The following is a 15,205-nucleotide window of genomic DNA, read 5'->3' as shown; positions in this document are numbered from 1 at the left end:
ACCCTGATTACACCCCCATGTGGCTTAGGAGTTCTTTCTGTTTCCTTAGTTGCCATTGTAGCCATAAGTTAAAAAAACAAACGAACAATAGCAACAACAACAACAACAAAAGCTATCAGCACAGGGAAAAGAAAATTCCTCTCCCTCCTTTTCCAAGTGAGAAGTCACAAGAATCTCTCTGGGGAACCCATCACTGCTGCTGTGTTTTTATTTCTTTTTCTGCAATAAGTTGTTAATTCCAGGAGGAAAACTCCCTTCTTCTAGACTTTTAACCTAACAGGAGATTAATTTCTATGAAGGATCTATATCAGTTCTCTTATCTATCGCTTCTTTTAACTTCATAACTTTTGTTTCTGAAAGTTTCCTCAGGGGCATTCTGCAATACTTCCTGCTGCAGATTTTCACCAATGCCAAAGAGAGATGAAGTTACTCCCAAACTTCCTTGGACAGATTCCTGAGAGAATGCTTTTATTTATTTATTTATTTGTTTGTTTATTTATTTGTTTATTTATTTATTTAATTATTTTTTTTCCTTGGTTGCTTTGCCATAACATGCTGAAGTTTTTTTTTAAGCATTAGACTTTTCAATTGTTCCTAAATGAGTAATACCCGAAGTCCGCAGACTGCATCTGTTTGATGCTTTCTGTTATACTAGAACTTGCAGTGCCTCTCACCTAAGATCTACACCTTTTGTTAATAGAAGAAAGAAGGCCTGAAGCAGAGGTGTTGTCATGTAAATCATTAAACTCTTTGGTCTCATTTTGAAAAAAAAAACAAACAAAAAAAAAACTGGACAAGTTTAGACTATTAGGCTTGTGTAGAGCCTGACTACCTTCTCTTTCAAGGATTCCAGACTCCAGCAAGAAAGAAATGTTCAGGGCATGTGAAAAAAGGGGAGATTTGAGGTGAAATGTAATGCTGACCTGGAAAGTGTGCTGTCTTTAAACAAGTGTTTTTATTAGCAACATAGAACTCATTTCTCCGATATGAAGTATTTATAGCAATTATTACAACACTGTGGCAAAATTCTGCTTCCGGTTAAATTTGGAACAGTAGCACAAGATACTTAGGGCCATGTTTATGGTCACATCTGCTCAGGGTATCCTTGAAAGTAATCTAACATTTCATTCCTCTTAAAGATTGTTTCTTGGTGTGTGCTGTACTTGATCATCTGCTCCTCTTTCCTTGGAGCTTTTGTAGAAAAGTGAAGTATCTGTTAGAACTTCCTCACTGTGGTTTTCCCTTAATTATATGAGGGATGTGTGACCTTTTTTTCTTTTTTAAGCCCCCCACCGCCCACCGTAGTCTTGGATGGAAAACTGTTTCAGTTTGAGGATGTCTCTGCTTGGTCTGAAAACAACAGTCTGTGGCTATAGGTCCTGAAGAAATGTCAATCAGATGCCCAACAGTTGCTGAAGTTTGAATGATGTAGAAAAACTGTCATAGCAGGCCCACTCTGAAGTGTTTTCCCTCTGCTGTGTGCCACCTTCAGCCTTGTAAAGGATTTAGCAGACATCCTCATGGCTTCCATAGAGCTGTGCATGAGCTGTATCAAAGAATAAGTTTTAGAAATTACGGTTTGGGGGATTTGTTTCTGTCAATCACTTCATATCTGGATTTGTTTCCATTAATTTGAGTGAAAGTTATGCCAGAACCACTGTCACCAGAAGCCTGCTGGGGCTTGCTGTGAAACCCTAGTCACGATGTCCTGCTGATCCACCCAGCAGGACATAAAGCCACCCTTTGGCTCCTGGCTCAGCCTAGCATGCAGGGAAGATGAGGGCACAAACATGCAGGGACTATTGCTATGCCAGCACTTTAGAGATGCCATAACATGAGTTGCATGCTTCCAGTCCCGCTGCAGAGTGCTGCTCCATGCACAGCCTTCACAGGAAGGAAGAAATAGCAGCAATAGTGCTAGTGCTGGCTGCCAACCTGAGAAATGCACTGCACACCATGGCCCTGTTCACCTTTGCCTCCTTCCAACCCGTGAACTAGTCTGGCAATGAAAACAATTTACAAGGCAATAATTTTTAATCACTGTGACCAATTAACAGCCACAAACACAGAGGCATGGCAGAAGATCAGCTATTTTTCTTCCAAGAAATATCTCAACCATTTCTTGAGCCCTACAGAAAAGGGGTGGAAAAAGCCACTTAGAAAGATTTATCTGAAATGTTCTGCTTGCCCAAGCAGCTCACTGGTATGAGAAGATCACACTTTGAAACTGAACAGAGCAGGACTTTCTTCATTTTTCTGCAGAAAAGAAAGCAATCTTTGGCTTTGTAGATTGAGATGAAGTAGAGAGAGAGAGAGATGGAAATGCTCACTTTCCTGGGTCCTTCCTTCATTATTCCTTCTCATTTTTTCTGATCCCTCCTATCTTGCTGCTTTGTGTAGCTGTAAATACCAGTAGGACTAGAGGAGTAACTGGATGGCATCTCTCCCCTTATATTGTATTTTAAGGTCCTTCAGAGAGTTTACAAATTACCCTCCCATCTGATGTTATTTGAATAGCTTTTTCTATAACATTTATGACAGGTTCAATTTTAACTCCATCCCTTTCACAATCAACAATTTATTTCACTTTACTGAAAAGTATTATTAGAAGTAACACCAAACCCAAAAATAATCTGAAGTTTTCTGGCAATAAGAGGAAGGTTGTAACATAAGACAGGGAGAAATCTTCCTGTTACTGACCAGCTCAGGGCAGGTGGGGACTGGCATGATCCCAGTGTAATTTTAGCCCATGTGTTGCACAGAAAGTAGCTTCTTACTACTCCCACTGAAGCCCAGAGTGCAGTGTGATGAGCTAACCTGATGCACAGCCATCTTTGTGCTGTACAGGAGGGAGGACAGAGATGCCATAGCTCCTTCACAGGGTGTTCCTTCGTGCCTGTAAATGCAGTTATTTTCGGTTGAAGTATGTAGAGCTTTCTAGTCTTGGAGAGGCCACCTGAGAATTCCAGCTGAGGACAGGGTTAGTTCCTTTAGCATTATACTTGACATTATATCTTCGTGCTTTTCCAACCACTTTAACCATGAGCCGCTGATATTGGAGTCAGTCAGATACAGAGGTGTCATGTGCAGTACTCGGGACACTGCCATTCCATGGAACTGGAGCATGAACCTTCCAATGATCCATAGTGCACATGATGTTATGATGTAGAATATTGACAGCAACACCACAAAAACCATGACAAGAGGTTTATTTACATGATTGTTTATGTCTGTTGTCATGCTTTACTGGTTTTCTGGGTCACATATTCTGGGAGAGGTAAGGCCTATTTTTCTCCTTCTTGGGTGTTAGTTATTCCAGGATAGGAGTAGCAATACCCCAAATTTATTGCTTCAATAACATCTGCAAAGCACTATCTCATCATTGGTTGATGTGTTGGCAGTTACCGTATTCTTGGAGGAGATTTGGATCCCAAGTTTCTGACCATGGCAGATGAGTTGTTCAGCACAAATCAGGCTATACAAGAAGTCTCCCTCCAATATACTGCAGCATCAACAGGCCTTGGGAATCATAGAATTGCCTGGGTTGAAAAGGACCACAATGATACCCAGTTTCAACACCATGCTATATGCAGGGTCACCAACTATAAGACAGAGCTACATCCAGCCAGGCCTTGAATGCCTCCAGGGATGGGGAATCCTCAAACTCCTTGAGCAACCTGTTCCAGTACATCATCCTCTGCGTGAAAAACTTCTTCCTAATATCTAATCTGAATCTCCCCCGTCTGTGTGGGAAATTGGTCATCACAGCCTGAACCTCTGATTAATCAGCTGAGGCAAGTGTTGGGTCAGCTGTGGAAGCACAGGTGAGAGTAATTTAGCTGTGCTCCCGGAAGGGATGAAGCTTGACTCCACCTCCTCTAGATCTCATTTAAGGGCTGACCACCGCTAAGGCAGCATCTCGTGGAGATCGCTCTTTGGTGGAGATTGTCTCAGCGGTTCCCAGCAGATTGAAGGCTTCCATATGGGTGAGTTTTTCCTGTAAATAACCTTCTGGATATTTACTACCCTCTTTTCATTATTGTCGCCGTACAGATAATTGTTACCATCTTTTCATTATTGTCACTGTACACCTGTCTTAGTTTAAACAGTCTTGTCACTGCCCCACTTCATACCTAAGTGAAGTGAACAGAAAGGTTTCATTCTGTGGCTGGACAGGTAGGTGGTTGTTTTGCTCTCAGTTATTGGCTTCAAGCTTGCCAGACCTGGTATCTGAAGTATGATTCAGCTGCAGTACCTGCAATGTGCGTTCTTTCTGGACTGATGGTTGGACTTGATGATCCTAGAGGTATTTTCCAACCTTTATGATTCTATGACTTTCCTGGTACCTCTTTTGGTAGTTTGGGTAGTTCATGAATTCAAGATTGCATTCTGTCTATTGTGCTTACTAGTATCAGCCACTTAATTTTTTTATTTATTTTATTTTTCTGCTTGAGTCCTTCTAATGTCCTAGCCCAGTGCTGGATTAGTGCCAGTGGTGGATTAACATGCTTCTCCTTGACATGGGGAAGTGGGACATCACATGAATATTATCTTTGAATTGCCTCTGGCTGGTTTTGTCAGCCATCTGTCCAAACTCTGAAACAATAGTTATTTGTTTAGGTTGAACATAGTGCTCTGGTTCAGGCCTGTACCACTGATCCTTTCCACAGAATCTGTCTTACTCTACCCCCTCCAACCAGGACATCCCAGAACAGACCTGAATCGTCAGTTTTGTAGTGTGAGAGCTTTCTTCTCCTGACACTGTGAGAGAGGCTTGTTCCAAAATGGCCAGTGGCCTTGTGCTCAGGGGCTATACACCATCAAGGCTATAGTCCTTGGACCAAGCAACAGAGCAAGAACTTGGACAACCATCCTACAAGTGCCTTAAATGCCCGCCACTGCTGCCCAAAAGGATCTTTTCTCTTAATTCTGAGTAGAGAAGCTTTTATCTGAAAGCTCATGTTAAAAATAAATTATATCAAGAAATAAATCTATCTTTGCAACTGCTACCTCAACTCATGCAAGTGACAGACCATAGGTCTGCCCTGCTGTGATAAATCAGGGGTCAGAATTGCATAGATGTTCTGAAATGATGCTTCTGAAAATCTACTAGTGGGGAAGCTAAAAAGGCTCCAATTCCTACAGGGAAAACATACGAACTAGGCTTTTTAAAGGCCTAACGGTTGTGAAGTATGGTAATTTCCACCATGTGTATCTTATACTCGAGCTGTAATTCAGACAATTTCATTTAATAAACTGGTTTATGCATTTGTTAACAGCACTCTTTTTAAAAGAGAAGTTTATAATAATCACATACACATAGAAGTCACTTTCTTCGTCTTATCAGCTGTTCGTGCATTTAGGATACTCCCCTATTCTAGTTTCTCCGAAGCAAGAATTATTTTAATTTAGAACACTATTCAAGAAAAATTATTTAAGCAAGCTTATTTGCTAAGCAGCACAATTGAAGTGAGAATTATTGTTCCTCTGTATCAGATCTGTTCTGGGATTTCTGCTAATGGAGAAAGCTGGTGTTCTCTGGGTCTGCCCACAGGCTTGGCCACATGCCACAGGACTCTGGAACTGCAGCTTAGGGACCTGCATCACCTCACTTTCCTTCCCTGTGGCAGCCTTTCCCAGAATGAGTGTGCGTTTCAGATTTTTGACAGATCTAAGTGCTGCTGTCACACAGTACAACCTTGCAAACAATCTTTTTCAAACACTACACTGCAGATCACATCATTCCCATGCAAACTAAGCCAAATTAATGTCTTTTTAAGCCCCCATTGCAAAAGATTAAAAAGTGTATACAAAGGAGTTTAAAAGAACAAAGACTTACTGCCCGGGCCAATGGAGAACTTTACATCATAGTGAGTTGTTTTTAACAGTTGAAAAACAGAATGTTCTTTTTTCCAGTTCATTTAAGTTTTATGATGAGCTTAGCCTAAACTATGACTGTATTACCAGAAGGAGGTAAATACTGATGGATTTTCTGTTGGAATATGTGATTTTTTTCATTGTTGTTTGTTAGCTTTCATGTGAAGAATCATTTTAATTGACTTAGTCTTTGCCTAATTAATGTATTTATAATAAGTGTTTAATCACTCAAAAAGATATCTTAATTTTTGGCTGTTGCTCCCCTGACTTTCAAACTGCTTGCAAGCAGAACAACGTGAGATTCATTTACTCCCATTGAGAGGCACCTCGCTTCACAGAGAGCTTCGCTGACATCAGTGAATGTCCTTGTTATGTCTGGCAGCAGCTACCAAGCTAAGATTTATCAGCCTGGTTTGATTCAGGCAGTTCCAGCAGGGTCACCAGCCTGACAGAAGCACAATTGCTCATGTAGTTTATATGGTCACAAGAGGGATAAAACTGAGGAAAAACTGAGAAGAGCTGAGGATAAAAGCTAAGTAGCTGTTAATGCAGATAGTTCAATCCGGCCTTTGTTTATAAACAGTGCTGTTGAATGCCATAAAACTACTGGAAACTTTTCATCATGCAAAATAGAGCAGTGATCTTTTGCACTTGAAGATCATCATTTCACAGTGGTCTGTGGGGACAGGACCAGGGGAAATGGCCATACAATGGAGCATAGGAAGTTCTGCACCTCACTGTGAAATAACTTCTTTACAGTGAGGGTGATGGAGCACTGGAACAGGCTACCCAGGGAGGTTGTGGAGTGTCCTCTGGAGATATTCAAGACCCACCTGGATGCTTACCTGTGCATCCTGCTGCAGGGAGCCTGCTTTGGCAGGCCAATTGGACTTGATCTCTAGAGGTACCTTCCAACCCCTACAATTCTGTGACTCTGTGACCATCTGTGCACAACAGAACTCTTCATACTTACAACCACACCACAGCAAGTTAGAACACACTGCAAAGAGTTCCGAATCTGTGTCTGCAGATCACATCTCAGTTTTGCTGCAGGAATTCTTGTAATATCCTTTATAGAAAAATGGAAAACATTATGCTTTGTTTGTTTTCAGCTATGGTATTATAAGGGATTTTCCTTTAAAAGACTTAATCCTAAACATATAATTTCCCCCCTAATTGTCCTACTTGTTCTACTCTTTCAAAAGAACCATTTGACAAGCATTTACCCTTGTGTTTGCTAAATAGTACAGTAAAAGCTCATTTTAAACGCAGAGCTGATCCTACAGCATTTCCTTTCAGTTAGTTTGTTGTTTCATCATTTTTATTAAGTGCTTAAGAGGCCATAATCGCTTTTATAATAGCCAATGAATGGGAGTTGAAGTTCCATATCTAAAAGTAATAAACTTGTCAAAATCTGTAGAGTCTGATAATAAACAACAGTTTGTTTTGTGATGATAACTCCATCCTTATAGAAAGCCGCACTTCATAAAACTTGAATTGAATTGTATCATATGCCTGGCACCTGGGAGATTGGCTGTGGGAAGTGGTAAGAGCATGCAAAGCTCAGAGCAAGCAAAACCCTCCACCTCTCAGTCAGAAAGCATAGCAGTGCTCTGTAAAGGCCATGTGTGGCTACTGGATTATCTGAAGCAGTGAAGTCTGGTTCCTGTGAACAGCAATTTTAAAAAGACAAAATTGATCTTGAGTATTCAGCTCAGAGATTGGAGGACAAAGAGTGGAAATATGAAATTCCAGCTTTTTCTTCCTTTGAGGTGTTTTCCCAGCTTCAGTCTGCTTATGACATGAGTGCAGAGATTATTAACGCTGTTGCTTATACTGTTTGTTGCTTACTTTTTGCTATTCCAGCAATACAGAGCAGCCCTACGCACTTAATGCTCTCATCTGGAGGGTTATACCAGCAAGGGACAGGTGAGCCTCTGTGCTGTGTAACTGCAGAGCCTACAGAGTAGGACATTCACATCTGCTTTTGTTATTCAGGTTCCAAATGTGAGAGTCCACCTGGATGCTCAGCTAATCTGTGAGGGACAGGCAGAAGCCAGGACTCAGGAAGGCTCTTTTCTAGTTGTAGCTCATGAGAAATGGTCTGCTGAATGATTAGTGTGACCAGATGAATAAGGAGCTACAAAGGGTGGGATGGTGAGCGTGGGCTTTGCTTTACACATTTTCCTCAGTGTGCACAACATATTTAAGGGACTGTGGCAAGAACTTCCGAAAGTACATCTGAAACACTGACAACACAGGCTATGAAGATGTGGTTGTACACAGAGTTGTCTTGACCTAGGTCAAGGTATGTGGAAAAGATTCCCAGCCTTCCATTTGATCAAATGACAGCTTCCACATAAGTGTTGTGTTAGGAGGCTGTTTTATTACATCTGGACCCATGAGACTGTGAAATTATTACAGCTAGTGGCTTTTCTTGATTTTGTTTTTATTCAGACAAGAGTAGTGAGGTCTAGCAGAAACTAAGTTTCTTATCTCCACACTCACAGGTGTCTAAACAGCCTGTGCTGTCTTTCTTAGTCAATACACGATTTCAAACTGACCTTGAGGGTTAAAGATGACTTTTGGAATTCCTAGCACAGAAATCAGAGTTGGCTTCGGCTTCAAGAGTGAAAAAGATAAGGATTAAATTTTAGTAGTCTTGGTTTTTGTTTTTTTCTTTTTTTTTTTTTTTTTCCAACTAATGAGGCCATAGCTGGTTAAATAGAGTTTCCAAATGCTGGATCACTTCAAACTGTCACTTCTTTAAGTGGGAGTTCCTAAAAAGTAAAAATTAGAAAGCACCAGATGTAAGAACTTTAACTGTTGTGTGAAGCTAGTTTTATAATGTAAATGCAGACAATCTAGAGAAGTGACAGGATTTGCCTTTAGTATAGGTCCTTGTTGAAATAATTAGCACTAAAGAGAAGATGCTTTAAAGAGCAGAGTACTGATTTGCCGTGAAATATTCATTTCTAGTAAGTCATTTAAATTAGAAGTGTCAAAAAAGGAAATTGTTCCAAGGCTTCTCACAAAGTCTGTCGAACACTTGGTTGGGAAAAAAAAAAGGGGGGGGGGGGAGAGGAGAAGAAAATATTGTTTTGGTTTTGCTTTCTTTTTTAACTTAAAGCCTTGAGCTGCAGCTTGCCATGTTTGGGTTATCGATTATTCCCTTCTCATTTCTCTTGCAAAGAAGCTGACCAAAACTCAGAAGGAAATGCTTGAAATTTATACCTAAGTCTTTTCTTTCATTCCAGCAACCAGTATTCTGATATATTAAGTTATGTAAACTAGCAAGACTGACCCAAGTGTTGGTTAGAACTGTTCTGGAAGATTTGTTACCACCTAAAGCATGAGAAATTCTTCTCAGGTGATGGCTTTATAGTAATGAGATCTCAATACAAATTTAAAAAGCCAATGTGGCAATGTTGGAAGAAATTCCCTTTGTACTGTGTTGTAGCAAGCTGCCAGGCAATGTCATCCAAATGTCTGTTTGGTAGCAGAAAAGATTTTCAGTGAGACTTCTTACTAAAATGAGATGTTATATTTCAAAAGCATCTTGTCTTTTTAAATTAGATTGCATACATTTAATTTTACTCTGAAAAGGAAAACAAGGTTTGCACCATTTACAGTTTGACTTCACTTCATATGACTAATGTTTTATCTCCTTTTCCAACAACCTTTCAGCAAAAAAACTCCAATATGCCACTGATTTTAGGCAGAACTGTTTAAATTAAGTGGGTCTAGGTTTATGCCACAGAAACTAGAGGGCACAGTGGTACAACTCAACTTGCCCTCTGGAATGTGCTTTCCCATGTGAGCTGAACTCACATGAGCCCCATGTGCAACACAGCGAGTGCTTTGCTCACCAGACAGGAACAAGCCGTAAGAACGGACAGTCATTGTAACATGAGCAAATGGAAAACTACAGGGATAAGAATGTCTTGTGTTCTTGACCTGTCCTTTCAGTTTTTCCTCAGTATGTTACCATCCGTAATTTTTACTTGCATTGTGGAAAGATTAGGAGCTTCAGAATGCATCAGGACTTGATGCAGTACACAGACTCAAAAGACCGTTTCAGTCTGGGATGTGTTTGCTATGACCCACAGGTGCTCAGACATAGCCCTCTGTCTGATTCTTGTGAAAAATCTGCACTAGAGCCAGAAGTGCTGTGTAACAGGCTGCAGAACACCACAGTGTACAGTGAAGAACTTTGGCAGGACTGCATTCAGCCTTAAGACAGACCACATTTCCCTCCTTAATCCAGAGATTCCAGCTTTAGGACTATCCAAGAGGTTTCTATAACTGTTCATCAATCTTGCAAGAAGTAAAGATTGAATACTTCAGACTCACTAAACTGCCTTTAGTTTCCTGGAGAATTTCCCACCATATTGTAAGAAAACATAGAACAAGGGCTTTATATTTTGGAAATTGTATTTCGGCTATAAAACAGGAAGTTCCCCTTTCTTATCTTCCTGGCAAACTCTTTCTTCAGATCTCTGAGCCGCCTATTTCCTTATTTCCAACTGTTAGCATTTAGAAAACTCATTTAGAGTTTTCTGCATCATACAGATTGCCAGTTTTTCTTACCTTCCTTTTCCTCTTTCATACAGAATGGAAATAAAGGGAAATTGTTCCCTCCATAGCTGTCGCACTGCACACAGAGCCAGTCTGCCTCTCAGCAATGCCACCGAGTAGAACAGGCACAAAGGAGTATTCTGGAGTGTCACCTCTCATGGGCAGGACAAACGACTTCCATTGACTTCCATCCACTTCCTAAAGGTATGGTTGTTCAGAGACAATGTTACCCACAGAATCATATAACATTCTGCTAACTCATTTTCACAGAATTTTATACATGTTGTACACATGCTTATCAAAGATCATGATTTTTTAGCTAGTTATTCACCTTTAAGTGCTTCCTGAATAGTACAAAGAAAAGAAACAAATAACTCTTCTAAAATAAACTTCTTGTTCAAGGCCGATACATTTGCAGCCACCCCTTTCTCTATGTAGCATGGAGAATCATTATAAAAAAATGACAAATTAAAAAAGAAAAACAAAGTAGTGTTAATAAAACAACTTGACAGAAGCCACTATGACGTTAATACTGCTACTTAAAGGATAAGAAAGGGAGGGCAACTTTTCAAAATTAATTATTAAATTACAAAACCTTTATCACTATGTTAATTTGGGGGTGCACCTTTCAGATACATTTATAAGACACACCTGATTTTTATGGCATAAAAATGATTACTGTCTTTGTGTGGTGTTGTGTCCAGCGGGACAGGCAGTTCTGGATGTTCAGCATACCTCTTGTGTGCATCAGATACTGACAACACTTTGGTATGGAATTCACTGGGTCCCACTTTCTGGATCCACCAACCTCGTAGTTCTGCAGCACCGTGTACCTCCTGCAGGCAGAATGAGCAGACAGTTGCATCGGCCCTTCCGTGCACCTGTTCTGGATGTATTTACACGTGCTCTATTCTGCACGTGCTAAACTCGGAGTCCTACAGAACAAGGAAACCAAGCAGTTTAGCTGTGTGATGTGAAGAGCATTTTGCAACAACAGAGTATAAAAGTACAAGTTTTAATGGTTATGACTAGAATTATAAAAATGTGGAAGAAGAAGAACTAAAACAACAAGTTTAATTGTTTTTATTATAACTAGCAATTTACTAGAAGCAGTTTGCTCTTAATGAAACTACTCATATGAGTAAAATGGTCAGGAATTAGCTCAATAGCTCTCCAAGGCTGAAATCTCATCATGTTGGTTGGTTAGTTAGTTAGTTATCCAGAAAATTTTATTTACTACTTTATTGTCCTTCACAAGTAACTCTCTCTTCTTATTATATGATTGTAGTGCCTGAATGTACAAATCTAAACAATTCAGCAGATGCTGCCCTCTGTAATCTGAATTTCACGGAGTCGTGGGCACTTCTTCTAAAAAGGTTGTCAGAAGCACCTTTCTCTTCTGCTGCTCTCTTGAATTGCAGTCATTGTGTGCCACCCAGAGTTGGGACAGCAAAGCCAGGGCATATGACAGGCTGCAGGGAGCAAGAGTCACCACAATCCTCCCATGTCAAACAGCATCCTCTTCCATATATATCCAGAGATGAGTGACTTTAAATACAGCTAAATAATAAATGAGATGTTCTGTTACAAAACAACATCCCCAAGGAGTTACAGAGAGAAAATGTGTGACAGAAAACTAATACTTAATATGGTTCACATGCTTACCTGTATGCTTTTTTTTTACTTATGAGTTGCTTCCAAATAGATTGTTTTCTCATCCTGTGAGGGACAAATGGAGGGAGGGATAAGGAATGGCAACTAAGTCCCATCTTATCTTGCTGGCAACTTAAAATGCCTTACCTCAGGACATTCAGTGCTAAGTTGTCCCTCTTCTATGGTTGCTTCTAATGGGTCTGACATTCCTTCTTCCCCCCCGTATGTGATAACACTCTGTATTTCCATGTGCTCAACAGTATTTTTAGCACATACTGCAATTCCCTAGATGGAAAGCAAAGCCACAATGTTGTATCTCACTCCAGTGGTATCAGTTCAGGCTGCTGCCATTTGCTGGTAATTAAGTCATACATCCTTAATTATATCAGATGCATACTAGGATAGCATTCTTTGCCCTAGAAACTTGCTGTGGCATATCATGTGTCAAATTACACCACAAGCAAAAAATATTCCCTGTACTTTCTTTGAGCAGTTCTCACAGTATAAAGCATATGGGAGCATTCCCTTCCTGCACAGCTAGGTGCCAGAAGTGGATTTACACTCCAAATCCCAGGTCAAAGGGGTCTCTGTCCGAGTCTCTCCTGTGGGTCAGTCTTGGTGCCCTTAGTTGTACAACACCTACACCAGTGTGGGGAATGGCAGCCTGGAATTGGTGATTGAAGTACTGACACAGAAGGACTGTATGGCCCAAGCATTGCTGCTGGTCCCTGCAGCATCAGGACATCTTTTCATGAATGTCCTACTACCCTTGTTTGGTTTTCCCTCATTGTAGCAGAACCAGGTGATTGCGAAAGGCATACCTACACACAGAAGGGAAGGCAAGTGGTAGAATGACAGCCAGTAGCTGGGAGGCAGGAAGGGTGGACAGCTTCTTTCAACAGCAGAATTTGCTTCTACTATCTGGAAGCTTTCGTGGCATTTCAGCCTCTGCTGGCTATCACCAGCATGGATAACTTACAAAGAAAAGCCCTGGCATTTGTCTTACTTGAAGACAGCTACAGAAGAAATTCTTAGGACATTGAAAGCTCCCACACTAGGAAAAACTTTAGGAAAAAAGAGCAATCCTTAATTTTTCATTTATCTTTCCAAAAGCAAAGGAGTTACAAAGAAGAACCCCTTGTGGGTTTTGGTTGGGTTTTTTGCTGTTGTTTTTGGCTGTTTGTGAGATTGTTTTTAATTGCCAAGTGAATTTAACATTTTGAAGTTCAGATATGTACAACACTGAGGACTGGAATTTTAAAACAAATATGATTAGGATCAACCTCCAGATCTGTAGAATTAAGAAAGAGAATCCCTGAATTTTCTGTAAATAAGCTTTTGCAGAAATAGTTTACAGAGCACATAATGATCAGAAAGTGTTTGCTGTTTCACAAGGAGAGCAGTAGCAGTAAGGGGGGAGACCTACTGACAAGTTTCCCATCAAATGATGGCATGAGCTGCATGACCTCCCTCACAGCATACTGGAATATTTGTTTGAAAAGCAAGCTCCTGCTGGTATGATTTCAAAACGTGGCCATAAATTAGTTCTTACCCACAGCTGTCTGAAACCCAAAGAAATTAACTCACGTTCTTCCTATTGCTTCATTCTGACAAGTGGGCCTAAAACATTTGCATGTCGTGATTACCATAGGTGTGTGTTGCTAAATCTTGGCCACTAAGTGCCAAGTGACATAGTCTCATTATCTGTTTATTTTGACATCTCTGAACATAATATGAAGCAATCATTGATGAATGCTTTATAAAAAAGCATACCCCATGAGTGTTGAAATTCTGTCATTCTTCAGAGGAAAAAACAAAAAAGTTTGAGCAGTGAGTACATTACATTATGTATGAGCAAATGTATAATCTTGTCTTCATGCATTTTTGAAGCTAGTTGAATCCCAAGGAGTGAAGACATCTAATCATAAAACATATTTGTCTGTAACATTATCTTCCTTCCATAAATTCTCTTTGCTTTGCAAACAGATGGAGTATTCCTCTGCAAGAGGGGTAGAATAAAGAAGTCATTGGTCACAGTAATCTCTGGGAGGAGGCTCTTCCTTACTAATTGGTAGCAGTAGGATTTTGTCAGCAATATGTCATTATTTGGGGTGATGTTATGTCCACTGGAGGAGTTCTCCCTCTCTCCCTCACTTCTGGTGAATCCATTAGGATAGTTCTATTTCACCCAGAACAAGTGTTACTAATGGATGTTGCTAGGGGATTTTTACTTCTTATTCTTCACTGATAAGAGCTGTACTGTTGGAAAATGGGGGAGGGAGAGAGGTGATACAGTAAGCTTCTGCATTAGTTAAAAGTGACTAAAACATCTGCAACCACTGCATAAATAAGGCATTCCACACCTTTAAAAACTTTAACACACTCTATTTGGGGAATAAACCAAGCAACTGTGCTGACAGCTTACATGCCAAGTTTCAGCTTGATGAACATTTGAGTGATCCTTGATTAAAAACTGTGAAATATCAGGAGTTTATAAACAGTACCTGATCCTAACTGACATTCCAAATAGATGGTAATTAAGCTGCAGTATTTATATAGTACACTACTTCATACACTGAAAAGACAGAAAGTAGTCTCCTTCTTTAGAAGTACTGCACCAAGTATGTCATTGGGTCACCTGAAAGGTTATTATAAATAGAACAACTTGGCTGAATGCAAATGACATTATAACTTGGTGCTGCTGTCTTGGGAAGGAGTCTGTACTCTAGCTGTGATCTCCAGCAAATCAGATGCCTCTGTATTCAGTATCAGAAAATTCTGTATTATCAGCTGAAAATATGGGAGACAGTGCTATATGCATAGCCCCTCTACAGGCTTTGCAACACAGGGCAGATCTACTCCCATCTCCTTGTCTGCCTCTTCCACTCGGCAAAGGCTCAAAGAAAGCTCTGCAGGACCCCTCCTCTGCTCATTTCTTTTCCTAGAGAGGTCAGGAGGAGCAGTGCAGGACGGAAGAGTGAGATGAGCCCCATCCATCACTCAGACTTATAAGGAAAATGGTGTTCTGCTCACACCAGCACCGGCTAACAATGCTGAGATGAAGCCAGTCAAGAATAAAAGCTTTCAGATTTATTTC

The 15,205-nt window shown here is 40.3% G+C and overlaps 1 protein-coding gene and 1 long non-coding RNA gene across 4 annotated transcripts in view; one reads left to right on the top strand and one right to left on the bottom strand.

The window, feature by feature from the left end:
• Positions 1–10,487: 10,487 nt before the first annotated feature.
• LOC107315934 (uncharacterized) lies at positions 10,488–12,325 on the bottom strand. 3 transcript variants are annotated; one of them, XR_004307724.2, is made up of 4 exons: positions 12,256–12,322; positions 12,121–12,174; positions 11,191–11,390; positions 10,488–10,653 (listed from the first exon to the last, which is right to left on the bottom strand). It is a non-coding gene; the product is annotated as an uncharacterized LOC107315934 (long non-coding RNA). The 3 variants fall into 3 exon arrangements; XR_014948877.1 differs by having other exon boundaries at positions 11,264–11,390; XR_014948876.1 differs by lacking the exons at positions 10,488–10,653; positions 11,191–11,390 and adding an exon at positions 11,611–12,015 and having other exon boundaries at positions 12,256–12,325.
• HECTD2 (HECT domain E3 ubiquitin protein ligase 2) overlaps positions 10,521–15,205 on the top strand; it is a 44,231-nt gene continuing 39,546 nt past the window's right edge. The window contains exon 1 of the mRNA XM_015866884.2: positions 10,521–10,659. The gene's annotated coding sequence lies outside the window, so the exon portion shown is untranslated. The remainder of the gene's footprint in view (positions 10,660–15,205) is intronic.

This window comes from Coturnix japonica, chromosome 8 (assembly GCF_054131305.1).
Source record: "Coturnix japonica strain WE chromosome 8, WE-NBRP24, whole genome shotgun sequence".
Classification (NCBI taxonomy): Eukaryota; Metazoa; Chordata; class Aves; order Galliformes; family Phasianidae; genus Coturnix; species Coturnix japonica.
This window is presented reverse-complemented; position numbering and strand designations above follow the sequence as displayed.